This window comes from Thamnophis elegans, chromosome 10 (assembly GCF_009769535.1).
Source record: "Thamnophis elegans isolate rThaEle1 chromosome 10, rThaEle1.pri, whole genome shotgun sequence".
Taxonomy (NCBI): Eukaryota; Metazoa; Chordata; class Lepidosauria; order Squamata; family Colubridae; genus Thamnophis; species Thamnophis elegans.
The window spans coordinates 23,484,500-23,508,002 of record NC_045550.1 but is presented as its reverse complement, the minus strand read 5'-3'; the positions used below and the strand labels follow the sequence as shown (position 1 = coordinate 23,508,002).

The 23,503-nt window shown below is 40.4% G+C and overlaps 1 protein-coding gene across 1 annotated transcript in view; it reads right to left on the bottom strand.

Moving 5' to 3' along the window:
* LZTS2 (leucine zipper tumor suppressor 2) overlaps positions 1-13,430 on the bottom strand; it is a 71,307-nt gene extending 57,877 nt beyond the window's left edge. Inside the window, exon 1 of the mRNA XM_032225930.1 lies at positions 13,331-13,430. The gene's annotated coding sequence lies outside the window, so the exon portion shown is untranslated. The remainder of the gene's footprint in view (positions 1-13,330) is intronic.
* Positions 13,431-23,503: the final 10,073 nt, after the last annotated feature.

Sequence of the window (23,503 nt, the reverse complement as noted above, 5' to 3'; positions counted from 1 at the left end):
CTCTTAAAATCTTTTAGGGCAGATTAAGAAAGCGTAATACGAAATGTATCCCAAATGACAGCCAGCAAGTCTAGGCTTCTTGTATCCCTTTGAGCAAAACTGGGATTTTGAAGGAAAAGGCTCTTACAACCAAGACCCTGATACCCCCCTCCTACATAAGGTAACAATTAGTTACAGACAATTTCCCCCAGGCACAGTAACCTAAGACACAAGCTCCAGTGATCTATTGCTGAGAATGGTGGGACACATTGACTAACCACTGAACCACTTTAAAGCAAGGAAATTCCAACAAAAACAATAGAAACAGACTGACCTAGATCCATTTAAGGAGGAGTGGAGGAATTGCTCTAGGACCATAAAAAGGAGTTCTGCCTTGGCTTACCATACAGATGGTTCTCCCTATTTCTGCACTCAAGTCAGCCATGCTGAAACTCTGGCCAACCACCTGGAAGCAAGCACACCATGTTGTAGGCGTCTCAGGGTAACTGGTCCCACAGAGCAGTACTTCTTTCTCCTGCTATTTTCTGAACTAGAATGACAACTCTTTTTAGTTCAGTTATCTTTGTATTGTGCCATCTGTGCATCCCACAAAAACAGCATCTTCCTTAGGCGCTGTGGCCACTTCTGATTGCTATTTATTTAGATTTGGGAGGAAACTGCAATTAACTAGATGTAATTATTGCTCTGTTTTCAGGGATTCTATTGAGATACAATTCCCCCACCCTCTGACAAAATATAATTTCATACCAAGTGGGAGACCAATATAGTACTTTCTGCAAACCCATGAAACTGTAACAATACTGCACTAAGGCTTCATATTCAAAACAGGAAGACAAAATTAAAAGGCTGCATGTGTAGCTCTGGAATAGAAAAAATATACCATTGTACAATATTGTACAACGTAGTACAAAAATATATCAATGTTGTTCTTATACAAGCCTATCCTGCTATAAGGACAGTTCCAATTAATGAATGTTTATTCTTTTCTATACAGACTCTTGGTGCTTTGATGACTTTGGGCATGTTATTCTCTCGCTTGGCCCAACTCAACCTCACAGGATGGTTGTTGTAGGGAAAAATAGGAAGCGGAAGGAGAAATAAGGTATATTCCAGTGGTGGGTTCCGGATCCCGTTCCAACCAGTATGGAAGCGGAAGGAGAAATAAGGTATATTCCAGTGGTGGGTTCCGGATCCCGTTCCAACCAGTATGGTTGGAACGGGCCTGGCGTCGCCCACATGGATGCGCGGGGCGCGCATACATCATACCAGCCTGCAACACCTCCGCAAGCCTCCGTGATGCTCCAGCTGCTTAGCGGAGCATCGTCCATGAACCCTATGCGTCATGCGCATGCATGGAAGCGCCAAAGGCCTAAAGGACAGGTAAGGAGCTCGGGCAGGGGGGTGGGCCCTCCAGGGCACCATACAGGAATGGTACCCGGTGCTCCGGGCAGGCTCCGGTACGCCCGTACCGGGGCCTACCGCCTGCAATCCACCACTGGTATATTCAGTACCTTGAGTTCTTTGCAAAAACAAAAAAGATGGTATAAAAAATAAAATAAAGTATCTCAGTATGCACGTTTGAATCAATTTTCTACTGAGTTGACTACAGAAGGAATTACAAAGCATGTGAAACTCAATCTATTTTCATTCACAGGCCTGATACTAATGTGCTCTAAAGTAAACAGGAAGTTTCAATATGAGAAGAGCAAAATCCCATTTTGCAATTTTTTTCTTCCGTTCAGTCATGCTGATTCTCAGAGACTGCCTGGACAAGTCCTTGTAGTTTTCTTGGCAAAGTGTTTCAGAAGTGGCTTGCCATTGCTTCCTTCCCTAGGGCTGGCGGAAAGTGACTGGCTTTGCGTCCAAGATGGGATCAAACTCACAATCATCCAGTTTCTAGCCCGGTGCCTTAAACTACTACACCAAAGTGGCTCAACGAAATACATCTGATTGGCTCATTTCATATGACATACCTCCAAATTCCTCTCCTCATTCTTCTGGATGTTTACTGATTTACATTTGTTTTCTTTTTGAAAAATAGCTGGCAGAGAACACAAATAACTTTTAATATACAGCGTAAGGTTTATACTAAGTGATATTATTGTTCTATTGATATCACACACTGTAGAGGCTATCCAGAGTTTTGAATTTTTTTTTTGTTTGTTTCTCAATCTTACCTGAGGATGTTGCAGGCCGAACTTGGAACAGTTTCCATCCAAATTCCTCCCTGTTCTGAGTTATGGCCCTTTGACTTTTTAACTACAGGAAGTCCTCAGTTTACAACCATTCATTTAGCAACCCCTTTGAAGTTATAACAGCACCTAAAAAATGTACTCACAACAGTCCCCATAGTCACATGATCAAAATTTGGATGCTTGGCAACTAGCATGTGTTTTTTCAGCATCCCTGGATCATGTAATCTCTATTTGCAACCTCTCCAACCAGCAAGTCAATGGAGAAAATCAAATTCACTTAATGATCACATGACTCACTTTAACAACTGCAGTGATTTGCTTAACAATGGCAAAAGAAAGGTCATAAAATTGGGTGGGACTCACTTAACAACTGCCTGTCTTAGCAATGAAAATTCTGGTCGCAACTGTGGTCATAAATTGAGGACTACCCTTAATTCTTCAAAACAGTGTGTTTTGGGTGCTTCAGCAAGATCTATATCTTGAGGATATAAGGAGGGGGCTTTGATCATGAGGAACATCTTCCTGTGATCCAGGATTTTGTTCCTGATACCAATATTTGAATGCATTGAGATCCCAACTGATGAAACGTTTCTGTCTAGCAAGATCTCTCCCTGAGCTGGTGGAGCTGATTTCTGACAGATTTCAACCCCCATGGGGATCAGTTTGCCTCAAGTGATCTTGGGTTTGAAATACATTAAGTGATCATACATAGTTTATTTTTGTCTCAGAGCTGATATTATATGAGCTGGAGATGGAAGGGATTTCCATCACCCTATTGCTATGGTCAGATCACTGCCTGATACAAATATAATTGGCAGCCGTTTATTATTTCTATGGGTTAGGGAAACCAATTTGAATGATCCAGCATAAACACCTAATGGATCTAAATGATTTCCAGAAAGCATTTGGGAAGTTTAATTACTGTCCCCTTTCCTCACATCAAAGATTACAATTTGGTAAAATTATAAAAGAATTTTGTAAAGAACTATACGACGCCAAAACTAGGAGGGGAAGCTGCTGTATATAAACAGGAAGCAAACCCCACACATCACATTGAGGTTGTTACCTAGTTGGGTAATGAAACGTCTGCAAGCAAAAAAGCTAAGAGGACTCCACAATTCAACCCTGAACTACACATATCCTCTTCTATTAAAAATATATATTAAAGTTGCATTTCAAAACACAACAGGCAAATGAAAACAAAGGATCACCCTTGTTGAACTAGAGACATGTAACAGCAACAGAAGTGGAGTAAATTATAGTGTGTTACTACACAAGGCAGTAACAAACTGCAAAGACAGCCCCAAGGCTGTCAGTATGTAAAAAGCTTCAAAACAGCCTGACATTCATTTCCCTGAAGTTACCATCACAGTGGCCAACTGCCTTGAAACAGAATAGACGGTTATATGGTTTGATGGGTGCTTTTTCTCAGCCATTCGGTGGCTTTCACACAGAGAAAGCCTTGTTGTAACTACATAATTCACTCCCCTTGGATAGTCAGAACAACTATCCCAGTTTTTTTCCCCCTTGCCACAAAGAAAGAAGTGTCATACAAAATTAAAGCAGGCAGTATAAAACCTGCATTTTGGCATCCAAAGGAAAAAAATGAAAGAAAAAGGCTTTAGGTTTTTGGTATGATAGCAAGCAAGTCGATGATATGCTGTTCACTCATTTAAAAATATTACCTGTTTCACGACATAAGGCAGCATACAGATAATAATGTCAGCTGGCTTTTATTTAGCAAATTGCTAGTCCTAATGTAACACTACGGTGAAGCATTTTCCATGTTACTAAATGCATTGCTTTTAAGGAGAGTGTTTGTAAGTGAATTTCCAGTGATTACCTAAAAATGAAGCCTCTGTCAAATCAGTGCTCTGGAAAGCTCCCATTATGGAAGTAAAACTCCCATTACGCCCATTCCAGCCTGGCTATAAGCCCCTCCCCCTTTTTAATTTGATGTTTCATTCTGGGGATGACTGCTGTAATATTCCATACATTTGCCGAACAATAGCTTGGAAGAGGCTTTTTTTATATACACAGACAATTCTCCACAGACCATCAAACAAAAAATACCCCCAGATCCCTCTCCAAGTCAGCCATCTGCTTTTCAGCAAATGTAAATATTGTATAAGGAATATGAAGGACAAGAGGAAAAAAATATAGAAGAAAAGGGGGAAGGAAGCCTGTTTTTCAAAATGTGAGTTTTGATTTTTTTTTTAAAAAAAAAATCTGCATTCTTCTGTCAATCAAATCTACTGTACTGTGGTCTAATTGTAAAGAGTTCCTAAGGAACAAAACTCTTACCTTTCACCCAAAAGAGATAGCTGTTTTAAACTAATCAAACCAAGAACAGAATCATCAAGACAATTCCTTTCAACCTGGAACACAAATCCCATGTTCAGAAATCTAATGAATACAATCTTGTAATCTTTACTCATAGATCTTTTTCTTGCCTTAGGTCTTGAAAGTGAACTATGCATCCTGTTTCTGAATTTGTCCTAAAACAGCAAGAAAAAATAAATAAAACTTAGAAGCTCCAGCAAAACCTCAATGCAAGTCTTTTACCTGTGGATCCTGTGATCATCTAAATTGTCATCTTAGCAAGTTTTCATCATAAGCCATCAATTCTATATCGTTCTACATTCCCTATTCAGTTTGCCAAATAAAAGCTAAGCAGCATCATAGGATACATAAGCAAAATATAAATCACTCCTTCTCAAAATTCATCAACCTTTTCTTCTTTCTACCAGTGCAATTTAGATATCAAAATAATTTTTATGTATTAAATAAGATTTTTTTTCCTCTACTTTCCACTGATCTTATCATTCTTCCACTCTATAATTATATGCACTCTAAATCTGGCTGCTCCACTGTAGAATTCTCTACCCGGAAAGCTAGTTTGGGCACCCAAGTTAAAAGCACAAGCTATTAATTTTAACAGCAGCCTAATGGAATTTGTTTTCTCTTCTGAAACATATCTTGAGACTCCTTCCCTCTAGGCAACATTAAGATTCAAATTGTGCCTAGAAAATTGAGTTCTATCACCACTACTACATTTTGCATCTCATACCACATGCTTGGCAAGCAGGCAGGCATGGAAGATGTACAAAACAGATGAAATTTGACCTTAATGGACAACCACTAAAGATGCTCGTCCATGCAGGAAAATGAGACAGGACACATTCTTCTAGAATTAAAACTACTTGTAGTTTTAAGGTGAACTCTCTTGCTGTCCTTCACACTGGCATTTCAAGACCCCCTTCAACAAAACAAAACCCTTCTAGTGAGAATCATAGCCAAACATTCATCTGCAGGTAATCAGAGTATACCAGGGGAAGATTCCTGGGTCTTCACATTTCTTTCACACTGACAACTAGATTTGTGTGTGTGCAAGTTCCACTAGTTCTTCCTCTGTTTGCATGCAATTCACTTCTGTTCTCTACACCAGTTTCAAGGCATAACCAGAGGTGGTATTCAGCAGGTACTGACAAGTTCTGGTAGTGGAAATTTTGAATAGTTCAGAGAACTGGTAAATACCACCTCTGTCTGGCCCCGCCCCCATCTATTCTCTGTCTCTCGAGTCCCAGCTGATCGGGAGGGAATGGGGATTTTGCAGTATCCTCCCCCTGGAGTGGGGAGGGAATGGATAAGGTGACCAGATTTTAACACTGGTAAAGCGGGACACCATTGACGGGGGGGGGGTCTTGAATAAAAATTTGGTCTATATGCCGCCTCCTTCTCCAACAGAAGCACCACATTTGCCGCCCGGCGCTGCGGCTGAGGTGAAGCCGCCAAAGCTCCCGCTGGCAGCGCCGCCTCCCCCTCCACTCGGAATACCTGAGCTGGGCACCGCGTTACCCCTGCCGCCGCCACCTCCAACAGAACCATCACATTTGCCACCTGGCGCTGCAGCTGAGGTGAAACCGCCAAAGCTCCCGCTGGCGCCACCGTCCGTGGCAGTGGCGCCACCGCCCGCCTCCCCCTCCACTCGGAGCACCTGAGTTGGGCACCGCGTTACCCCTGCCACCACCGCCTCCTCTTCCGCCATGCTTTTGAGAAGCCATGGGGCCTTTTTTCCCTGCTCCCGCCCCCTCTGCCACCTTCCTACTGGCTCCCGCAGCCTCATGGCTCCTCAAAAGCATGGTGGAGGAGGAGGGGGCAGGGATAATGCGGTGCCCAGCTCAGCTGCTCCGAGCGGAGGGGGAGGCGCTGCTGCTACAGGCGGGGGCGCCAGCAGAAGCTTAGCAGCTTCACCTCAGCCGCAGTGTCGGGCAGCAAATGTGCTGGTGCTGTTGGAGGAGGAGGAGGTTATTCTAGTGGCGGCGGGGGCTTTTGGGGTTCACTTCAGCTGCAGCGCCAGACGCAAGTGGCTAGGACTGGCCACCCACAAAGGACTTCCCCGGGCTTGCTTTGCTGAACACGGGCGACTGACGATAGTTTGAGCAGGTGCAGCCGGCACAAACTACCATCAGTCGCCCCGCGCTCATCAAAACAAGTCCAGGGAGTTCTAGCCAGTTCTAGCCGCATGCAAAGGACCTCCCCAGCTTCTGGAGCCTGTGACAATAGAAATCACTGTGCGGCAGTTGCAAACTGCTGCATGATGTTTTCTTGCCACGTGCGCGGCCGCACGAAAAATTGGGACTTTTTAAAAACACCACGGAACGCGGGACAAATTGTTAAAAATCGGGACTGTCCCACCAAAAGTGGGATGTCTGGTCACTATTGGAATGGAGATTTTATAGCATCCTTCCCCTGCCACCCCCACCAAGCCAAGCCACACCTACCAAGCCACATCCACCAAGCCACACCCACAGAACTGATAGTAAAACAGTTTGAATCCCACCGCTGGTCATAACATAAAGCCCACTGAAATCCATGAACATGAGTCCCACAACTTAGGATAGCCTAGTGTAGAGCTTTTCAACCTAAATAGTGTGAAGACATGTGGAGTTCAACTCCCAGAATTTCCCAGCCAGCATTCACTGGCCTGGCAGATATAAGAGATTATACACAGCACAAAATGCAGAAAAACAACTGCTGTTTGCCAAGAGAAAGCCCAGAAGTTTATTCTCTCTTCAGCTGAATCATATACAGTTTAGGAGCTCCTACTATTCCCTTACCTCTTTCCCACCCTTAAATTCCTACAGGCTTTGAAGTCTTAAATATTATATTACAGAAATATCCAATCATACTCCAAATACTCAGAGGAAATCACTGAGCAGCTGCTGTCAGTCTAGAATCTGCCACTGGCTTCTAAACAGTTTCAGTTACAAGCTCTGAAGAAAAGCATTATAATCCTCTGAAATGTTGCATATGGTATATTTGTTAACAAGACTGTATCCAATAAAAATGCCATCTTGGCCATTTCTTTTTCTCAGGCTTAGTTGCATATAGTACCAGGTCTGGGAAAACAAACATAAAATTAACTACCCTCACTTCCAAAAATCTAGGCACAGAAATATCATTTTAAAAATTACTTTTTCAAGTACTTTGAATTTTGCCATTAGTTGTAAGCTGGAAAAATAAACTTTTTTTTTTCAAAAGCAAGAGAACAAATGTAAACCCATTCATTCCTAATGAGAATGATGCTGAGGTTTTTTTTTCCCTCAATTTGTCCATTAATACATTATGTGCTATCGAGGCAATGTAAACTCTTAACAACCATATAAATAAAATTTTCTCCAGAATAATCTGTTCCCAGCTTTCTACTTCAAGTCTTCCAAAGGTGCATTCATTGCCGTTATAACTGAGTCCATCCATATTGTTGCCTCCTCTTGTTGACATCTTCTCTTTCCTTCCATCTTTCCTAGCATTAGAGCTTTTTCCAGAGAGATGGATCTTTACATAATATGATGATCCATGATTTGATCATTTGAGTCTGATTGTTTGTACCTCAAGTGACAACTCTGGATTGATTTGTTGGCAATGCATGCTATTCTCAGTTTCCTTCAACAAATCCCTGTTTCTTTGAAAATAAGGCCTATCCCCAAAATAAGACCTAGCATGTTTTAACACATGTGCCTAGCATAAGCCCTAACCCCAAAGTAAGCCCTAGTTAAGAGCCTGCACAGTCACCCGCAAGCCCATTCTATCTGGTTGCTTGGGGTGCCGTGACCATGAGGCGAGGCAGGTGATGGTGGTGGAGCTGCCCCAATGCCCCGCACCAGATTACTTAAGGGCCCTTGCATCCAGGCCACTCACACTCCGACACCTGCCTCACTGGCAGCCATGTGCAGCAAGAGCTCACCTGGCCGCTGGCCCAGTTCTTCTGCTTGCTCGCAGTCACAACAGAGCAAGAGGCTGAGCAGTGTGCTAGTGTCACATCTGTGAGGTGAGGCAGGTGTCAGGGTGTGGATGGCCTGGCTGCGGGGGCCCTGAGGTAAGCCGGTGCAGGATGTTGGTCCACCCCCCCCCAATCTCCTCTTGTGGCCACAGCACTGGCTCGTTGCTCAGCTTCCTGCTCTGTTGCAGCCATGAGCAAGCAGATGAAGTGGGCCAGTGGCCACACGGAGTCCTGCTGGACAGGGATGCTGGAACTGCCACCACAAGATGAGCCAGATGTTGGGGCGTGGGTGCCTAGCTGCAGGAACCCTGAGGTAAGCCAGTGCGAGACACATGGGGCAGCTCTACCCCCTCACCCCGCCATGAGCAAGCAGAAGTGGGCCTCCCCTACATGGAAAAAAATAAGACACACCCCCAAAATAAGCCCTAGTGCTTATTTTGGGGCCCAAAAGAAAATAAGACCCGTCTTATTTTCAGGAAAACACGGGTATCAAAAGCTTAAATACTTTTCCTGTAATGCTTTTTCAAACTCCAACGTGTGTTTATATAGAATATCATTGGGGGGGGGGAACTATTTGCCTGCACATTTCTGATCTTTGTAGATAGAAAAGAATCAGATGCTGTGATGTGTCACCAAGATCTTCAAACCAACTGCAGCACCATTTTTAACCTCAGCTTCTTTACTATTGGCAGTCAACCCTAAAAGACAAAAGCTATCCATAAATTCAATATCTTCACTGTCAGCTCTCAGGCAATTTCTCTACTTGCTATTAATTTGGCCTTTATATTTAAACTTTTTTTATTGTGCTTATTGACATTTATTACCAGAGTTTGCAGATCATTTGCATTTCAGCTAGTGTCATCAACACATTGCATGTTATTAATGTTTCTTCCTATAATTTTAATACCACATTCATCTTCTTCCAATTCAGTATATCTGAATATACAGTATATTCAATATATTAGCCAAATAAATAAGGAGATAATATTTAGCCTTGTCTCATTCCTTTGCCAACCTGGAGTCAGTCTGCGTTCTGTCCTGATCAGCTTCTCTTCCATGACCTTTACATGAGGCTATACGATTCCCATTTTCCATAGGTTGACATGGTAGACATATCCTTTGTATAATCACTCACTAATTTTGCCTTTTTTAACTGTTCAGCATTCAGCAGCTTTTTAAAGCCACTTCAAAATAAGGCATCTTTCTCATCTCTCTTTCCATGTAGGCCTTTATTCCACACTGAATGATCCTAAGAATTATTTTGCTAGAATGTGAAATGAAAGATATTGTTTGATAGTTTGTACACTCTGTTTGTAAAGTGTGCAGCAAGCCATTTTCCTTGGTATTGGTATGTGGACTGACCAAATCTTTGAAAGCACTATGTCATTCTCCAGATTTGCTGGCAGAGCTTGGTTAGGATCCTTACTGGTTCTTTTTCCATATGTTGTTTCCCATATTTCTTTATATTCCATGAATTCCTGTAGCCTTCCAATTTGGTAATGACTGGAATGCCAATCTAACTTCATGTTCTAGCACTAGATAGTCTTGCAGGTAGAGAATGTTGGACATCAACTTCTGAATTGCATAGAATATATGCCTTTCATCTTTATCTTCCTTCAAATAACTACTAACTGACATCATATGGCATCCTTCAACAAACCAATTTGAAGTTGGAATCTCCTGAGTTTAGAAATATTTTGGAGGCTTATTGTTTTTCCATGTATGTTCCTATCTTCAGTATCTTTATAGATATAATTTTAGTACTTTTTCTTATCTCTTCTAATTGCTCTCTGAAATTCTTTGTTCCTTCCTGAAATCCCTGTCCTTCTTGGCTTTGATTTTTCTTTTTGGCAATTTCTATCAATTGTTCAAATATCCAGTTTCCTTTGTTTCTTAGTTTTGACAGTTTCCTTCTGCATATAACCTTAACAATGTGTTTGATTTCATTGCATTGTTCCTCTGACACTGAATCAGTGAAATTCAGGAGTTCAAAATGATTCCTGTTGTTCTTCTTGAAAATGATAATGATTGAAGTTCATGTCAAAATTAGTTGGCTTTCTTCTTTTGCTTCAACTCAGTGTGGAATTTGCACACGAACAACTTATTATCTCTTCCACAGTAAGTCCCTGACTATGGCTTTGATATCATAACTGGGATTTTCTCTCTCTGTGCCAAAAATATAGTCAATTTGATTTCTGTATATTTCATATGGTATTGCACAGTCATTTTGGCTTTTGGAAAACTGTCAGCAATGAAGAAATCTCTGGGTTGGAAAAAATTGATGATGTTCTCCTGCTACCTTTTCTTCCTTTATATTTTCAACTTTAGATTGAATTTGACCATAAATCTCCTGAAACCTCCCTACTGCTACATCAGTTGTTGGCTGATAAACTTGGGTAGGTGTCACATCACAGAGTTGCCCGTGGAGTCTATTTTATATTACTCAATCATTGATTGAAGTGTATCAAGTACTGTCCTTGCTGTATTCTTCCTGATTATGAATCAATTCCTTCTTTGTTTTTCATGTGCTGAATAATAAATAATAAATCTTCTGACTGAAAGTGTCCAATTTGGATTATTTCAGTTTGGTGATTCCTAAAATATCAGTGAATGATTCATTTTATCTTTAACTCTGTTGAATTGTCCCACGTTCATGGATCTTATTTTCCATCACCTACTGTAATTCTGTCTTTACAACTTTGGATTCTTTTCCTGCATGTCAGCATCAGCAACTATACTTCCCAAAAGCTTTAATCTTACTACTGTACATCATAAATATAATTAGTATTCTGAGATATCCCCTGCTCTTCCTCAGTAACCTGTTCAGTGCCATCCAATCTGAGGGGCTATCATCCAGCACTATATCATCAATCATGTTATATTGACTACCCATTGTTTTTTGTAAACTACAGGAATAGTTTATTATTGCCTTCTCTAGCACAGTATGAAATTATGCCTTTGCCATTGTCACTAAAATGATTATCTGCCTCCAGTGTTTTCATACACTGCTGCTGTCTCATATAAATGTCTGGTTGCTCTAGCCAGGCCCTTGAGATGACCTTCACATCTAAGGTGACTCTGCTGGGATTGCATACTTTTAGCGTGTACTTCTAATGTTCTTCTTTCATCTAATCCAGGGAGCCCCATCCCCATCTGAGGCAGCATAGTGGAACTTAGTGGGCTAAGAAACCATACATATAACCAATAAAACTCTCTTCTCTGTTTGAAAGTTGTAGTCCCAGGCATATTTATTTGGGATAAAATAAAGCCCAGAAAATTAGGAGAAATTACTGATGAATAAACAAGTATAGAACTAAAAATAACCAGTTTGCCTCCATTTTATAGATGACAAACATCTAGTTCAAACTACGTACTCTGCTCTCAAACAAATTGGAGCGGGTGGGGGGGGAATCCCCTTTATTCTCAACTACATTTTTCACTGTTAACTGTTATCCTTGGCTGAAAGCTAATACCCAGAAAGTAAGGACTGGGTGCCCCAAACAGAGATGTCTTAAACAGTGGCCTAATACCAATCCAGACAGCATAAGACTAATCAAAAATGTTGGCAAAAAAGGAGGGGAGGAGAAATAGATATAATATAGGACAATGGGGGGGGGGAATCTAGACCTTCATTTGATCAGTAGTATTGCTCTGTATTTGATTTCAAGGCAGCCAATTTTTCTTAAGTGGCTGTGAGGCAGGGAAGGAAAAATATTTTGAAAGGAAAAGAAAAGGTTGCCGGGGAAGCAGAGAACTCTGTGTACTCAAAAGAAGCTTCACATAAAAACTTGTGCTAGAGAGATCCTTAGATGTGGAAGAGCAGTCACTACCACAACACCAAATATTTTCTTCATCTGCCAGGCAATCCTTCTTAAAGTGACAGTAATATCGGATTCAGGCAATTATCAATCAGATCCTTGAGCCCCAAGACTTTTTCCTGTCCCTTCAGATCCCCTCATATAGACCCAAAGACAAATATATAATTAGTTTTTCCATTTGCCTGCTTTTCTGGCCACTGTCCATCCTCACATCTCATCCTGTCTGGTCTTTTTCTGAATCCCCAAAACTCAATCAAGTCCAGTAGGTTACGAATTGCAAGCTCTTTCTCTCTCCAGAACCACAGACTTCTGCGACACAGCCTTTGCCTACAGTAAATACTGTATCTCATATCCTCTACACCAGCTTTCCCTAACTTGGCCTCTTCCAGATGTGCTTAAACTCTAACTCTTGGGAGTTTTGGCCTAACATATCTGTAGACTGCCCAGGAGATGTTCAGTCTCTAAATGTGAGTCATTTCTCCACTTAGTTATTTAGGTATTTATTTGCTATGTTACAATTCCGCTTTCATTCCCGGATGTTCAACAAACAGTTTTAAAGTACAAGATAAAGAGCAGTAAAATTAGTCCAGCTAAACACAAAGGTGAAGCTGAAAAAGTGTACCAGTTTCCCCACTCCACCTCCACGTATAAATATACATATTTAAGATGCAGGGCACCACACATTCAAAACATATGGCTTCCTGCCCCGCTTCCTAATTCTGTTGGAAACAGTCTTCGGTGCATTCACACAAGATGTTTGAAGGAATCACAACTTATTCAAGTCAGTACTGTAAGTTCACACGACATGCTAAACTACACGTAGTGACGTTCCTTTAACACGCTATGCTAGAAAATGGTTGGCTAAGGAACTCTAAATGTTCATATCCAGTTTCCCCACATATACAAAAACAACTCTTGCACTCTCTTTCTCTTCCGCAGATACCACCGAGGTCCTGCCTGAAACAACCACACAGCCTTTTTTTTTTCCTTTTTCGGAACGCATCTTCCTTGCATTTAGGCAGCTGCTCACTCACCCTCGCGAATATGAGCCTCAGGACAGCCGATTCCAGTGTCCGGCTCCCGTCGCCCACCCCATTCGACTGCCGCCCCAACTTCTCTTCATGCTCTGTCTCAGATTCAGGCTCCGCCCGGCTGCCACCCCCTAAAGCCTCCCCAGAAAGGCAGCCAGTGAAGCGAACGGACAGAGGCAAAGGGCCGGGCTCGGGGGACTCTCGACAGCCGGCGGCCGGCCTCGCATGATCCAAAGTGAGCAGGGGAAGGAGGGGACTCATTTAGTGACGTGAGAAGGCCCTGGAAATCATGAGTGGGGAAATGGCTTACATAAACAAGACGCAATACAATAAGGCTCCTTATTCAACATCCACTTTCTTTCTCTCTTACTAGCCAGACTGACTATGAACAATTAGGAACATTCAAAAGTTGGTCCACTGCTTGCTTTAATAACGAAGTACCATTAGAGCAAATTCCAAAGCACCGGAAACAAAAATTCTACAATATCTTAATATCTTCATGCAATAATAAGAAATCATAATAAAATATGAATCACACACACACACACACACAGAGAGAGAGAGAGTGAGTTCATTGCATACAGGAAGCTGTTCATCTTGATCAGCAGTTAGATCTTGATAAGATTTATTGGTATATTTTGTATTATAATAAATCACCTGTTCAATCCTGTACTGTGCTTCAAAGTAGTAATCGGATGCTTGCATTGATTATCTTGTACAAATTGTAGCTCTGCTCCCAATTTAACCTGGAAAATATGGTAGCATCTGACGAAAGGAAATAAAAAAAAAGATTCAGGGAGTATTATTGAGCCCTGGTATCATTTGAAGTTCTGTGAAACTACAGCATTTTGAAAAAGGAGACTTGTCATCTCAATTATGAGCTGGGAAAAAACAGATGACTTTGGAAGCATGAAATTAGCACATTTATCATCCCAAAACTTATTATAGATCACTATTTACTCTTCTCACAGAATTGTAGTTCTGTGAGAAAAGTGGTTTCTACGCATGCAGTAATAAAGCAGGGATGGATCCACTGCAAAAGACTGGTGGTGACTCTGGAAACTAGGAAAAAAGGGACATTTGGCAAAATGTATGTAGAAACAAGGAAGTAAACATAACATTTTGAAAACCGGAGACACACATGAGAGTCCACTGAATTTTAAAGCTTCTTCAGGAAGACACATAGCTGTTAAGTATTATTTCCAATGGAATGCTTTTATAAGATTTGTTACGGAGCATGATTTTTTTTGTCATTAGCTATGTAGGCATCTCAAGCCAGTTTCCTGTGTTGCCTGCAAGACAGGAGTTAACTTCCTTAGCTGGAGAGTGAGCAGAAGCCTATTTTTCTATTCCATTCAACTCTTTTGAGGAGCACATGCTTCCATTAAATAATGTCTATTTTCACCTTTATAAAAATATATTGCACACTTATTTCAAAAGGGTAGAAGTGCAGAATCATAAAAAACATAATTTCTCAGCCAAGTGGAAGCAAGTTCCCAGCCTCTTCTCTGAGAGGTGGGGCTCAGATCCTTGCTTTGCCTGTTTCTGCAAAAGCACATAAATCAGGTAACCCCACAGGCTGCATTGGAGTCATGGAGGCAGTGTGTGTTTATGTGTGAATAACACATGGACAACCCTCTTCCTGTTTCCCTGACAGCTGATATTAATTCTTTTTTTATTTTTTTCTTGTACCAGGCTCCAATTTATTCATTGTATTTTTAAAAAACCCACTAGCATTCACCTATTTAAGGAAACATATCCTTTCTGATATCTCAGTCTTCCCCAGCAGTGCACACATATGCGCAAAGTACTTGTCATCAATCTTTTTGCTGCCTGATTTTTAATTACTCAATAACTATCAGTTTAACATCTTAAATCCATGCTTTAGCCAAACCTCCCACCCAACTTTCTCTTAGTGAAACCAATGTTAAAACAATGTTTTCTTTTTTCTTCCAATATAAACCTGCTAAAAGGTAAAGGTAAAGGTTCCCCTCCCACCTAGGTGCTAGTCGTTCCCGACTCTAGGGGACGATGCTCATCTCCATTTCAAAGCTGAAGAGCCAGTGCTGTCCAAACACATTCTCCGTGGTCATGTGGCTGGCATAACTAAACACCAAGGGCACACAGAATGCTGTTACCTTCCCACCAAAGGTGGTCCCTATTTTTCTACTGACATTTTTTATGTGCCTTAGAACTGCTAGGTTGGCAGAAGCTAGGACAAGTAACAGGAACTCACTCCATTACACGGTGCTAGGGATTCGAACTGCCGAACTTCCAACATTTCAATCGACAAGCTCAGCATCTTAGCCATTGAACCACCACATCCCCTGTATAAATCAATCTATATGCTATTAAAATTCTTATTGAATTTATCTGTTTGTTTGTACCCTCAGGTTAGCTCAAATAATGCATTATACTGTAACAGTATTTGAAGCTAGATACCTCAAATCTGCTAATTAAAAAATGTGTAACAAGCTGGGATCCATTACTCCTATGAAATTGAAATTTCCATGATGACCAGAACAGTTTTATTTACAAATTTGTGAAAGGTTGCAGCATCCCTGCAGTCACATGAATATGATTTCCAAAACTCCCTGCTAACTTCCCACAAGCAAAGTCCGTGGGGGAGCCATCAGGAAGTCAGAAGTTGATCCCTCTCTGACTGCTCTTTTGCCTGACTGTGGTCTGTTTTTCAGTTCAAGTAAGTAAATATTGTAGTCCTCGACTTACAACCACAATTGAGCCCAAAATTTCTGTTGTTAAGTGAGAGACTTTGTTGAATGAGTTTTGCCCCCATTTTAACAATGGCAGCGAGAAAGGTTGTAAGTGAATCACTGAAGTTGATTCTTAAGTGAATCTGGCTTCCCCATTGACTTTGCTTCTCACAAGGTCGCAAAAGGTGATCATATGACCTTGGGACACAGTACCTATCATAAATATGAATTCTAATTATGAAAAATGGTTATGTCATTTTTTGAGTGCCGTTGTAACATTGAATAGTGACTAAATGAACTGTGAACAAAATGCACTGTTAGCTGCATACACAAGTAGCATCTCTACCTATTCAATTTGCAATATTCCCAAAGGAGAATTTTATTTTGTTAATGCAAAAACTGTCTTTCCTCCTCTGCTTTTGAGTTGCTAACCCTGTAGGAAGAACACCACTCAGAAGGATGATTTTAATATGAAACGTGCCATGATCTCAATTCTGAAACTGGGCCCAAATTCTTGTTTCAATTCTGTCATTCCAAACAGGTTAATCTATGGCTCCCATCTTCCCATCCACAAGCCTATTACCTGCTGAATGAGGACACTGGGATTTTAATGCAACATGTCTGAAAAAATATTTGATTAAGGGGATCTAATGTGCTTTATTTCTACCATTTCTGCTGAGAACCAATTGGTTTGGAGACCGTTGGGAAAGGACAAATTGCTAGGAAAGAAAGTGATCGGTTGATTTATTTGTCATTGTCAACTCTTATTGACGACATATATAGATTTTCTCCATCATGATCTGTCCCTAATCTGGTCTTTAAGCTCTACCGATGATACTACCACTTACTGCTGGTTGTCCTCTTTTTTTCACACGCCGAAGCAGCATTAGAGCCTTCTTGAAAGAAAAGCAAAAGGTCAGCATCTCCCTTCTCTTATCAATTCTCACCTAAAAATCCACACAGATAATCCCCTTGACTTTACAATAATGATAGGCTAAGGTTCCTTTATTTTCTTTTGTAAAATATTATTTTGCCCTTAATCTCCTTGTGTTTGTAGCACAGTTTAACCCAACTAAGTCTTTTCACTGAAAAGATCTTTTAGAGACATTAGAGGAAACTAAATAAAATGCATCTTTCAGATAACAGATCTCTACTATGGATTTTTGCATGGTTGTGTCCTTGTGAGTACAGTTCATAAGGAAAAAGCGGTTTCAAGAGTGGCATCCTGTTATCACACTCTGTGGGATTTTTTTTTACTTCTTGGAAGTTACATAGTTCTTTACCAATATGTGCTTCCAAGCATTCTAAAATAAACTGATTAATGTACACAAAATTAGATGGTCTTGAACAGATAGGTCTCACAATAGGCATTACTTTAACAACTTTCTAAATTTTCTTTTTTTGTGATGTCATAGTGTGTCTTGAGCCATTCCCAACACCATTCTTTTTGAATTCTATGATACTTATTGTATTCTGGAAACAATAATGTACACTTCAAGAGGCACAGGAGCAGAGTAGAGAGCAAAACGTATCCTCCAAACTGAAGGAATCAACCTGTACTGGTTTATGTTATTGTGGTAGGTAGGATGATAGGATAACATGCCAAAGATCACTTGCAGAAGAAATTCAAAGAGAAGACCCATGAATATTATCCAATTGTGAATTGACTTCAGAATAGTATATCCTTGGTGAGGATGTAGAAACAACACACATTGATGCACGATTAAATTTCTCATGTGATCACATTTAATGTCGCAAGTAAGTTATGCCACTAATAGCTCCAATTAGACATTACCAAGTAATGTTAGTATATTAGATTTCACTACTGTTCTTTAGTTATATATAGAATGCCTTGGAAAATTACCAATGAAAAGTCTAGTTTTCATATTGGAGATTATGATCATTGTGTAGAAATGAAAACCACACGAGTTTGAAATTGGAGAACATAGTCCAAAGGTTATCTGCTCAAGGAACATATGGATATAAGCCATTTTACAAAAGTTCAACATTTAGATGGGCAATCTATGCAAAAAGAAAAGATGCTTCCATTGCCCCCAAACAATCTTGCACAACTGAAAGATTTTAATGAATTTTTACTTTGAAATATTCCACAGCACTTTTTTTTAAATTGCCAGGATTTTTATTTTTATTTTTTTCCAAATCATGAGGAACAGATGTTTGACATATTTAAGGGATGTTTAACACTGGTCTTCCAGCCCAAAGGCTAAAGGTATGGTTCTGCTTTGCAAAAATGAAAGCATTCAGCAAGTTTTTCCAAGAAAGAATATAGTTCGGGGTTTTAAGGGAACCAATCTGTTTTGGCTTATTAGGATTTAAAAGGAGAGAAGCACAATAAAAATCAAGTAAATGAAATAATTCTCAAATGTATCAAGACCAGGTTTACAAAATTGCTAACAACAAAAACATCTAAAAATCCATTTTCTGTTTGCTACTATTCTGCAAAAAAATCAGACACAACTGATGTTAGAACAGGACACACAATTGTTAAAGCAGAATGCATAATTGCAGCTCTGATTAAGTGACAATATACATTGTTAGTAAGAGAAAACAGCAGGAAAACATTTGGTTCAATTCCAAAGTTGATTGTGTTGAAGATTGAGTGTGATGCTTTTAGCTAGTGTAGCAACTGTACAAAGAGTTCATGAGTCAGCAGAGGTTTTACTTTGGGAGCCCTTAAGCTACAAAATGAACATTTGTGTGACTTATATAAAATCAAATAGTGCATGTACTTGAAAAATAAGTTTAAAAGAGACTGAAAATTCTGATTTGGGAATTACAAGCTAGCACAGAAAAATATTATTGCAGGTTTATAAACAGGCAATGAACACTGCAAATAAGATTTTTTTAAATGTATATTTTAATCAAAAAAATACAGTTGTGCTTACCTATAACCTGTTTATCATCTTGCTTTCTTTCATTTGGCACTGGTGCATTGGTAAAAAAATTGTGGGACTTTAACTGGATTGAATAGAAACATGATTTTATTATAATATAATATGAATATTACTAAAAGGGGGCCCATACAGCTACAAAATAATCATATTAAACCTAATTAAAAGAGCAGTAGAGTAATTTAGGGTAAGAGAAATGCCCCCCTCCCAAGATTTAGTGGTAGGATATTGTTTCTTTCCATACTTCAGTTTTGAAGAAGAAAGATTTGAAGAAAGAACTTGGAGAAAGATTTCTGGATCTCTCCAGAACTAGTTAAAATATTAAATATTCTCCAGAACATTTAAAAAAAAAACTATTACATGGAGACACTCTGAGGGGATTTTCCTGGTGAGACTCTTAATCTGGTGCCATCTGCAAGTGATTCCATGTCAATGTCAATATTGGGCAGATGATCCAATGTCTTCTAGCTCAATGATACAGCTCAAATCACACAACTATTATTTTGTGATTTTGTGATAAACGTCTCCTACCAATCCCCATTCTCCTACCTTTCCTTCTCTCTTCTGAGCTGCTAAAGTATGGAGATCTTGTACTGGGTTTCAGAGCAGCCTTACAATTAAATTTTTGACTTTTTAACTCTTTCATCACCAAAACCAATATGGTGCACAGTAAAGATGATGGACTGAAGCACCGGTATTACAAAAAAGAACAAACAGAAGAAAAGTCATTTAAGCTTATGCTTTCTTTTTGGGCAAAATTGCTCTCTGTATAATAATTGCAGGTTCTTTTTTTAAAAGAACTCTAACTTCTTAAATACTTTGCTACAGTTTTGAACAACTTGGGTTATACAAGATAAATGTTTGCTTATTTGAAAACAATGTATTAAAGGGCACAGGTTTTCTAATTGAACACATAATGCAATCCAATGATGGCTTCATCAGAGTATAATTATAAACTTCATCTTCACAAAAAACGTACAAGCCCTGAGATGGAATGTGGTGATTGCCTCATTAGAACACTATATAAAGGGCAATGTCATTATAATTGTTGGACAGCCTAGTTGATTGGTTGCACACACAATAGAGGGGCATCAGATGAAATGGGGAGAAACAATGTATGACGGCTGCAAGGGCATGTCAGTATCAATAGTGAGTGAGTATGATCATGGTCAACATTTGATTCAGCCCCTTTCCTCAGCTGCACTTCTGACCTGTCACTCAGCTGAGATGAGGAAATACCTTTGCTATTGTCAATTTCAGTCCAACTTCCACATACCCCAGATGTTTAGTGCTGCAAAAGAATGGCAATAGCTGACACGCCCAGAAGAAACACATGGGGTATGGGCACAAATGACTTGTCCATTATAACTAATAATAATGAGAAAGTATAGCCACATGAAATCATTTCTTGGCAGAAGTAGCAGAAAGACCACATCATGCTCATTCAAGCATTACACTGGCAGAAGCATCTGCAGAAACTAGATATTTGTCATGCCATCAGAACAGGCCAAAATAGCCTTCCAGAGCAGTGCCCAGTGACAGGAGAGGAGAGAAGCAAGCTAAGGTCAATAGGAGCTGGACAGATCCCAGTTCCTAGTTGAACAAGGATTGGCAAACAAGGATTTCAGATTGTTCATAGAGCTTGTTCATACAGCAGGATTTGTGTCTTGGAAGAAGATGAAGAACACTACTTTAAAACTGAAGCAGCCAAAGCAACTTCAAGCTGCGTCCCTGACTGGCTGAGGAGTTAGGCAATGTCATGATATGTCCTCTAAAAATTGTTATCAAGGCATTTTTTTATTGCAGTTAGCATGACATAGATGCTCTACAGCTATAAAGATAACTGAAGATTCAAATATCACATGATTTTGAGGCACTAGATCAGGGGTGGGTTCCTGCCAGTTCTAGCCTCTTCTATAGAAGAGGTTCCACAAATCTACAGTGCCGTTTAGAACCGGTTCCAGCTCCCTCCCCCCGCCCGTCTACACATCATCAAGATGAAGAACGAGATGAGGAATTCAGGAGTTGAAGTCCACAAGTCTTAAAGCTGTCAAGTTTGAACACCCCTGGGTTTTTTTTCCTGAAGGGTTAGGGGTGCGAGGGTCTTGTAACTTGACAGCTTTAAAACTTGGGTGCTTCAAATGCCAGAGTTTCTGAGACAACATTTTGGGTGCTAAGCAAGAGCGTTGTTAAGTGAGTTTCACCACATTTTACAAATTGGCCATGCCCACCCAGTCACGTGGCTGGCAAGCCACTCCCACAAAGTAGGCCACACCTACAGAAGAGGTTCTAAAAACGTTGAAACCCACCACTGCACTAGATCCATGGAATCAAGGGTTTACCACATGGGCAGACTTGAGGTGCAGATTGTTCAGGAAAATCTCAGAGATAACCCAAAACATAGTGCAGGATGTAAGATGCAAACAGGAACACTGATTGTCAGAACCAAGTAACTGGCCCTGTGTACAGGAACATCCACACAGTATATGATCTAAACCCTGACAACAATATTAGGAAGAGGCATGATAAGCCAGAGAAATACTGGGACCTGAAGAAAGAACTATAGAAAATGTAGAAAGTAAAGGCCAAAGTGATCCCAGTGGTTGTAGGAGTGCACAAGACTGTGATTTTTAAGCTGGGAGAATGGTTCCCACTGATCCCAGCAAGAACATTAGAGCTCTCGGCCCAGAAGAGTACAGTAATAGTAGCAGCTAAGATATTGCACTGAACTCTCAAACTCCCAGGCCTCTGGTAGAGGAACTGAGTTTGAAGGAGACACATACCACCCATTTCATTTATTTATTTAGAGAATGTATATGGCTGCCTACTTACTTTCAATTACTCTAGGCAGCTTACAAACAATAAACACACAAACACACTCCTTTAAAGAAAGAAGTAGGATTTAAATCCAGTGGATGGATAGATGGTTTCCTGGCTTGTCCTTTGAACAAATGAAAATGAATATTTTAAATAGGCTAAACTTTTCCATTTGGCATGTCTTTAAAAAGTGTTTTCTATGTGGGGAATTGATCCCTGCACCCCCAATATAGGATTGTTTGGGTAGAGACAGACGATGCCATCAAGACATCTGGCACAATGCCCTGTCTCCACTTTCACTGTGTCCAGCCTAGCACTGATTGTGGAAGAGTCAGAATGTTTAATATTTCAGCCAAGATACTTAATATTTAAACAGAGTGCTGCTTTAGGAGAGAATGCTGAGGCAGCACCAGAGTAGAGAGAGGGGCATGTGGTTAGGCTCACTCTCCCAAAGTGTTAGGCAATTCTCTCTGTGAATCCACAATACAAAATTCCACTTAGGCATTGCAAACTGATCAGCCATGAATATGTCTGCAATTAATAAGTCAAGGAAGGCAATTGGGCCTAACCCCAAGCTATATTGCTGTGGCAGATGAAGGAATCTCCTTCATTACTACTGAAAAAACTTTTTCCTATTTATAAAGTACATACAACTGAAATGAACAGAACCGACATTCAGGTTTACAATAGCTGGTTTCTGTTTTCATGTCATATCTGCATCCTGACCTTCCTCTGGGTGGGTGTCCACAGAGGAATGAGGGAGGACAAGTGGTTTGGGCCAGATGCCTTTTACAATCAGGACAATGTACATGAAGATATTCCATTTCATTCTCATAGCAATCTGGTGAACAAGGCCCTTTGTACTTCAAAACAGGTTTAAATAGAAGGAAATGCCTGGAGTAATGCTAACAAAAGACAAAAAGTCAAGATGACTTCTCAGGTTTGAACCTACACCATGGAGGAAAAAGGGACTGAAGCGCATCAATACTGCTCTGCACACATCTTGCTGTAAAATTCTGCCCATCCGCCTTATTTAATGTGACTCATTCCCCCTTGGGGACTACTGGATTGCAAAACCCTGCAATGGACAGAGTGCCAGGCATTTTGCTGACAAAATCACTCATATTCAAGCAGAGTTGGATGATGGATGTATATGTTCTCATAAGGGGACCAGAGGTAATGTCTTGCAGTTGCAATGTCATCTGGGACTATTTCAAATTGTGACATTTGAAGAAGCAGACAAGAGTCCTCGGTGGGATAAGTAACACCACCTATAATTCTGTGTTCCTCTTGCCTTTTATCTGCAGTCCCTAGGGAGTGGGCGGCATACAAATCTTATTAAAGTTGCAAAGTTGCAGTCAGAAGGGAATGATGAGGTTGGTATGGAAAATGGGAAATGTGCCCTACAGAGACCAGCCATTGAAGGTGGTGACTGCAAACTATCTCCCCAAGAAGAAATGACCTAACCCTGTCATCTTAATCACCATCCTGTTGTCACCCTTTTCTTATTAAGTAGGGAAGAAGTAGGGGAGCAACTATACATGGCTGTGGATGAAGCAAGTTATCTAGATCCTTTCCAGCTGAGGTCCAGGTCTAAGCATGGGATGTAAACTGCATTAATTACTCTTATGGATGATCTAAGGTGAAGCTTGAATAGGAATGTTTCATCTCTCCTAAACTTTTTGAATTCTCAGTGACGTTTGTTACCATCAACCATAGTAGCTTCGTGGGCT